Genomic DNA, 7444 nt, shown 5'->3' with positions numbered 1-7444 from the left:
CATGTTACAAAGTGAGACAAGGTTTACAGTTGTGGGAGGATGGAAAAGGCTGTTTCTGTAAAAAGCAACAGGACTAAATAGGTCCAGGATAAACAGTCACCCAAAGCAAAGGAAATGGATTGCAGCCCCATAGATTCAGATTTACAGGTTTGGAGGTGATTGGGGTGCGGGGGGGAAGTTTGTTTTGAAACATACTTAATTTTTTTCTCTTTGAAACAAGAAGACTGTATAGTACTTGAAAAATCTGTAATCAAAAATCTATGGAAAGCCTGTGTACCACAAATACCTTTGCTAGAGTGAAAAAAACAAATAGACTAATGCTTTCATAAAGACATGTACTTGTCATGTGCAGAATTGTCCAAGGACATATAGACATGGAATAGATAAGCAAAACCTTTGACAGGCAGTGCAAAACAAGAGGAGCTCACATCACAAGACTGGCAACCCAACAGAGCAGGTGACAGAACTGGGGGATCTGGCAGTCACAACCTGTAATTGAGGTATCACTGCAGGAGATGTCTGACATCTTCCTTACCAAAATGCAAGATAATGAAACTAAAGGAACATATGCCATCCAACAGTCACAGGATGTGTGCTGTCAGCACCAAAAAGTTTAGTGTACTTTTCCTGCCCTTTAGCTGAGCAAAGGATGCAAGCATTATGAATGCTAGTGCTGAAGAGGATGATCTGGAGCAGATTCCAGAAAACCTCTTATGACTGGACTTGAAGGTCCGCAGGAGGTCTGCTGTTCCTCCAGACCAAGGGTTTCCACTCCCAGGCAAGCGCAGCCAGAGAGCTCTGCTCTTCCCACACCAATGTATGGGCAAATGGGAACTCTGCCAGTCTGGGCAGTGCAGTTGCCCACTCGTCTTGGCTCTGTGTCAGAAGGCTAAGGAAATTTAGTGGGGATGCCATCATATCACAGGCAAAGAGGGACATTATTTTTTGGTAGCATGAGTAATGCCATTGTTGCAGAGTTGTGACTTTAATATCCAGCTTCAAGTTAAGCCAGAAAGCCACTTCTGTGAGTTACTAATATGTATTTGGAGAAGCTGTTATAAAACCCTCACGCTTTTGCATAAGTGAGGAACACACAAACTTATAGTAAAGTCTGCAGTAAAATGAAAAGAAAAAAAAATATAGAGCAACTAACTTGAACATGAGGAAAGAATTTTGTCCCAGGTGAAATACTGGAAGAAATTAAGAAAGAAAGGTGATTACTCCCTCCTCTATTTTTCTGTGTAAGACCTTTACAGAGGGGAAAGCCTTTGCCTTTAAGGCAAATATTCTCTTGACAATGCTGGCACAAAGGGATGTACAGGTAGCTACTTAAAGGAGAAACATGCTTTGGGAAAGGAAAAAACGTTTTCTGGTTTATTGTGTTCCCCTCCTCCCTCCACCAACTTCACTTCCACACTGACAACCCCTGCCAAAAGAGAAGCACATTACTGGCACCAAATAAAATATTTAACATTCCTTTTGGTAATGCAGACTAAAGACTAAGCTTAGCGAAATAAACACAGTACATCTTCTTCAGATACCGTTTTTCTCTTTAAGAATATATATATACTGAATAACAACTATTATTTCAAAATATATACTCTTTAACCTAAGAATGAATCCAATTTCTCTAGGGACTCCATATAGTTGCATAGAATCTGTGATCATATTCTCTGCTACTGTCAACTAACTGAATTATTATTATTATTATTATTATTATTATTATTATTATTATGTAAATTACGGAGTTGCAAGTTATAGAGTTTTGCCCAGTTGTAGAGTTTTGCTTTAGTCTTGTTTCTGTCATGATTGTTCAAGGGAAACAAAAACATTAATTCCTTTGAACGATAAACCTCAGTTTACAGCACAAGATAGAATGATTCTGACTTAAATTATACAATTAAAACAACATAGAATATAGGAGATATCTTCCAAGTTTGGGAAATTAAGTCAAAAAATTACTGTTATGATCTTCTAGTCATTCTTTTGTACTTTTACTATTACAACTCTTTTAGTAATCATTTCTGTACTCCCCTTCCTAAGGCTTTCACATAAAAAATAAAAATAAGGAACTTATGGTTTAATGTCTTGGCAATATTCTTGTCACAGCACAAAACAAAGATCTAAGTGTATGGTTTCCTTTGATATCTGTCTCTCACAGGATTGTGACACATCTAGCAGGGTGAAAAATAAAATCAATAAAAAGCTGTATGTTTAGGGGGGGGGGGAAAAAGAAAAAAGAAAAGCTTGTGGTACAGAATAATAAAAAAAAAAGGTTACATTCTTACCCAGTATTTTGGGAAAACAAATTTTCAACATTAGATTCCAAATTAAATTCCACAGAAAAATTAATCATGTCTTGTGAGGATGTTTTTTTCTTTTTTTCTCCTCCCCCCTTAGGGAATCTAAAGCAGTGTTAGGACAACTGAAGCAGAAATCAGTTTGTCAGCAATCAAACGAAAACCAAACAACACTGGTCAAGAAACACACCATAGTGCAGCATTTTGGCATGACTATGTCCAGAGTGCCCATTTTTAATCTCCTGACACAAGAAGCAAACCGTCTGTTTAGAAGTAATTTTGCTCTAAAGTTGTAGGCATCCCAAGATCACACAGGAGAAGCCATCTAGCTTTCTTTTTCATCCAAACAGCTATACTCACATTATTATTAAAACAACAAGAACAACAAAAACAAACAAACAAACAAAACCAACAAGCCAAACCCCACAACTCTTCCACAGGCAAGTATCTTGTATTAAAGCACTGGTTTAATTGTATGTTAAGAAAACAAAGCTCCAGATTGTTGGGGAAGCAACATACAATGGCATTTTTCAACTCAGGTAAAACTCTTGTTGATGCTGATTTAATCTGAATAGAAACATTGCACTAAACACACAGCTTTTTAATGTTGTGAAGTTTAGGATTAAACATCTTGAACTGAATCACTTTCTCCCTAGGAACAGAGCCCCTGTCATTAAAGAAACCAAAACCACCCCCCCCAAAAAAATCAATCCCAATTTATTCATAGCAACAGAAAATTGTATGTGATGAGAATTACTCCAGGTTGCACCCACGCTTCTATTATTAGCATACCTTATTACCTACTTCATTAATTTTTTGTTAAAGAATTCATCTGAAGAGGAGTAAGATCATTTCCTCGCCTCATTCACTTCTGTAATCACAATTGTGTCAAACAATTAACTTTCATATTAGAACTTGACAATGCAACTTTTTTTTAGAATTGCCATACAGACCAGCTGTGGTTCTTTTCAGTCTAGAACCTCTAAATGGTAATGGTTACAAGGTATTGGAGGAGGACACAGGAAAAAATGATGATACAGAATAATTTTCCACAGTGGAACTGCCTTCATAAAAGTTATAGAATTAGAAAAAAGAGCAAAATGAAACTATTAATTGATAACTACCTTTTTCCATGGAAAGGTTTTTGTAAAATTTAGTCCAAATACATCAAAAAACTTTAATTTTTAACACAAAAACAAGGAGAATTTAAAAAATTGGAAGGTACCTTTCAACCTGAAAAATTACAGTCCGCTGCCAAAGCCACTGATAATAACAAGGTGATAATGCTAAATTTATTGTGTTTAAATGTGGGTAAATAAAGTTTGTTTAATTTCTGATTTAACAGTGATAAAAGCATGACCAAAAAAAAAGGACAGGACACAGGCTAAAAATTCATATACAAAAAAAAAAATCTGAATCTATTTAAGAATCCAATCCAGTGCATTGATATTTTTAAAATAACTTTTCACTGCTGTAAACTATTAATCAGGAATGAAATATAGTGGAGACAAACTCAGCTATGAACAGGATAAACAGGATTTGTTATTTTAAATGAAATATTATATGGTCAAAGCCATTATCAGAATTTCTGATTCTAAGTCAACATGGATCTGGCATATCAACATGAGAAGTAGTCTGGTGGAGGAAAAACAGAAGTAAAATACATTCTTCTACTTCTTTGAGCCACTAGGAATTATTTAAGGAAAAGGAGATCTCTTCATGGAAAACATAGTTATTAGGGCAGAATTTGAAGACTGCAGTGCATATTACTCATGTTAATACAGATAATATAACCCCCAACCCTATTGCATCAGGCAAATTATGAATGCATATGAATCAACAAAAATAGCAATGTAGGTAAGAGTAGTGTGAAATAGTCGTCTTCAGTCTGGCTTTGTTGTCTTCATCATAGCAATAAGCATCTGAGTCACTTCTAGTTAAAGATCTGAACAGATAAAGTTTATGAAATATGACTCATATCACTTTCTTTTGGTCATAATTATTTCTACCACAAAGTTCAGAGGTAAAAGTAATCAGGAAGATCCTTTCATATCATCCTTCCCCACCATCCACTGAAATTTTTGAGATACTTAATACTGTTCTTAGCCTAGATCATGAAGTCATAATCTGAGAAACATTTGAAAATAACACACGCACAATTCAAAATCATGTCAGCTTTTCAGAAATGTATGTTTTGAAAATACAGAACCTTATTATTTTGGAAGTTAAACTGTGCAGACTTGTTTAATAAACGCATATAACATTTTACTTAAAAGCTTTCTAAAATTTTCTAATGAAAATCACTTTTGAACCAGTAAGTTGAGTATCATGAAATATGCGATTTCAACTATCTGAAGGATTTGGTCATTACTTTGGGTGGAAAAAATTGAATGGAAAAATGTGTCAAAAACAAGAAGTCCATTTTTGATGGGTAAACTTCCTGGAAAACAAACAAGAAAACCCACCACCTCCTTGGCAGGAATACTGTTACCCTAAGCATGTAAACACAAGAATTTACTTGACTAAAGTGACAGTATCATCTCTGATAAAGAAAAAAATTAGAAATACAAATGGAAGGTATAATGTAACAAACATCAGTTTCCTTTGTGAAGAGGAAGAGAGAGAGTGACAGGAAATCAACAGCAACTCAGTGACCCACCTTTGGCTATTATGCTATTACAGCTAATTTGTTCCAAACCATTCTTCATACCAAGAGAAAATTCTCTGGAGCAGAGGTGATTTTTACTGTATCTGAGTTTATTTAATACAAGAGTTCAAAACAGATAGAGTTATGATGTAGCCTTCGAATTCCGTACAGTACAACACCATGTAGCAGTGTAGTAGAAGACAACCTGGAAACCAGAGTGAAGCACATGGAAAGATTTTGGTGAAAAGACTTGGACACAGTGACCAAACAAGCTAGCAGGTAACCCTGGACACAGAGCCACAACTCAAAAGTGTGTGTAAAGTTTTCCCCCATCTTCTTCTTTTCCCGTCTCCAGCAGTTTGTAAAGAACTTTTGGACCATCTATTCTAACAGATGCCAGGAAAGTATACAATTAATTCCAATTAATGAAATGAAACATACATTCAGGTTTAGGTTTAGATAAAAGAAACTCTTCACACGAAAACCATGACATCTCAATGTTGAAAGATAACACTGTCTAACCTTTTATTTTATTTTTATGAAAATCAAATAAACAAAGAAATTTAAGAACAAAGGAATTCAAGATATCAAGTATTTTTTGCTTGATATCTTAAATTCCAGACTATTAAGAGAATCAGATTCAAGCTAGCAACTTGAATTAACGAGTCACAGCAGGGCAGAAAAAAAAAAACATCAGCCTCTTCTAATAACTTCCAGCATTGCTTTTATCTGATGATGCAATATCAGACATCAACTGCTCCTTGTGACATAGTGGATATGCTGGATAAAACAAACCAAATCACTGACTGCCTCCTTGAACAAGAGCCTTCAAGCTTTCTTTGTATTTTTTCTTGCTGAAATTCTCACACCTTTCCTGAATAGTGAGCTACAGAACAGGGGTAAAGCAATTCCAGTGATCTCATTAAATCCTGCTTTACCCAATTCATGACAGATCAGCACAATATGTAAAACATTTTAATTCTCTCTACTGAGATTTTGATAATAGAAAACTATACTCATCTGAAAATTGCCTATCCAGTTGTAGACATGCTGTAATAGATCAGGTGATCTCTGAAAAATTGTGCTGTTTTCACTTACTTGTGACCCTTCCAAGTATCTATAATTCTACAGAGCTGTGCTAGCATAAAATGTCTCAAAATATATTTTAGAACTGTGACAACTTTTAGCTATGTATTATGTGATCTATAACATATTTTTAAAATGAGGATGTATGCATGTACAGACATACACTCTAACATTTCCATATACACATATATAAGTACATACATCCATACAGCATCCCAAATTACTTTCCAGGCCCAGTAAGAACTTTTGCACCTAAGTGCCAATCACTTGAAACCTCAAAGTGTTTGAAGGTATTTTGGGAATTGAGCTAAAGGAAATAGAAAAATAGGTCTTTTGTTCCGAGATAAAAGCCAACCACTCAGGTTCATTATCCATTTAATACTAATACACAAAGCAAGTTGGGCAATCGAGTTGGCCAGTTCTGGTCTGGAAAGCTGTTGGAAAGTGCAAAAGGAAAAAGAACTTTTATCTCTAAAAGAAAAACAAACAAAAACCTTTAGGAAATGGCAAAGGTGTGTCTTACTCTACTCAAATAAAGAGTAGAATAAACTGTTTCAATGAAGTCTATGTAGGACTAGAAATCTAACTCTGCATCCCTGTGTCCCTGACGTACACCTCGTTCCAGGATTTTCATCGATCACTTACAACCTTATGGGAATTTAGGTGACAAAACATTTTTACCAGTCTCAAAAACTGCCCAGAAGATACTAGTGCCCATCAGCATAATTCTCAGATCAGAAACTGTTAATGCAAAACTGCTTGGTGCTGGACAATTTTTTTTTTTTTTTTTTTTTTTTTTTTTTGCTAAGCTTGAATATTACTTTTTTTGTGGGTCAATGGAGGACTTTACGCTGAACAGAGTAAATTACTAATTTAGCAATTTATGCAATAAGATTAGAATGACTCACAGAAAACAGGCCTAGCTACCAATCTTGGATATTATCTTTAACTTACCAAGTAGCAACATCTATTGAGATTTTAATAAGAAATTAAATACATTTATTTAACACTATACCGCACGACAGGGAAAGAGTCTCAAGTGAGCATATATATCATGTTAAGGCTCTGATTTAAAAAAAAATAAATGAAAAATAGCTATTTACATCTTTTTATATTTGCTTAAACTTTGGATCTGAATATTTTTTAAACTGATCTATAAAATGGGTTGAACTGAAAAGGTAAAATTTAATTCCAAAGCAGTTGACACTCGTGGAAATTATCACACTCATAAAAACATAGTTTTATGCAAGCACTGTGCAGTTCAACCAAAACTAGTCTAATCACTGTGTTGTAAAGAACCAGGCTTGCTTAGTTTAAATGTAGTGCTAAGAAGAGCAGACAGTGCACGGAAGAGGGAGGAAAAAAAAGGAGGGGGGGCAACTACATAGACAAACATAAAGGACAATTGAAA

At 35.0% G+C, this 7444-nt stretch overlaps 1 long non-coding RNA gene across 1 annotated transcript; it reads left to right on the top strand.

Moving 5' to 3' along the window:
• Window positions 1-1729: 1729 nt before the first annotated feature.
• LOC308060892 lies at window positions 1730-7125 on the top strand. Its single transcript, XR_013926959.1, has 2 exons — window positions 1730-4114; window positions 4228-7125. It is a non-coding gene; the product is annotated as an uncharacterized lncRNA (long non-coding RNA).
• The last annotated feature ends 319 nt before the right edge of the window (window positions 7126-7444 follow it).

This window comes from Falco punctatus, assembly GCF_963210335.1.
Source record: "Falco punctatus genome assembly, chromosome: 3".
NCBI classification, from domain to species: Eukaryota; Metazoa; Chordata; class Aves; order Falconiformes; family Falconidae; genus Falco; species Falco punctatus.
Note: the sequence above shows the minus strand (reverse complement) of the source record. Positions and strands in the feature narration are given on the sequence as shown.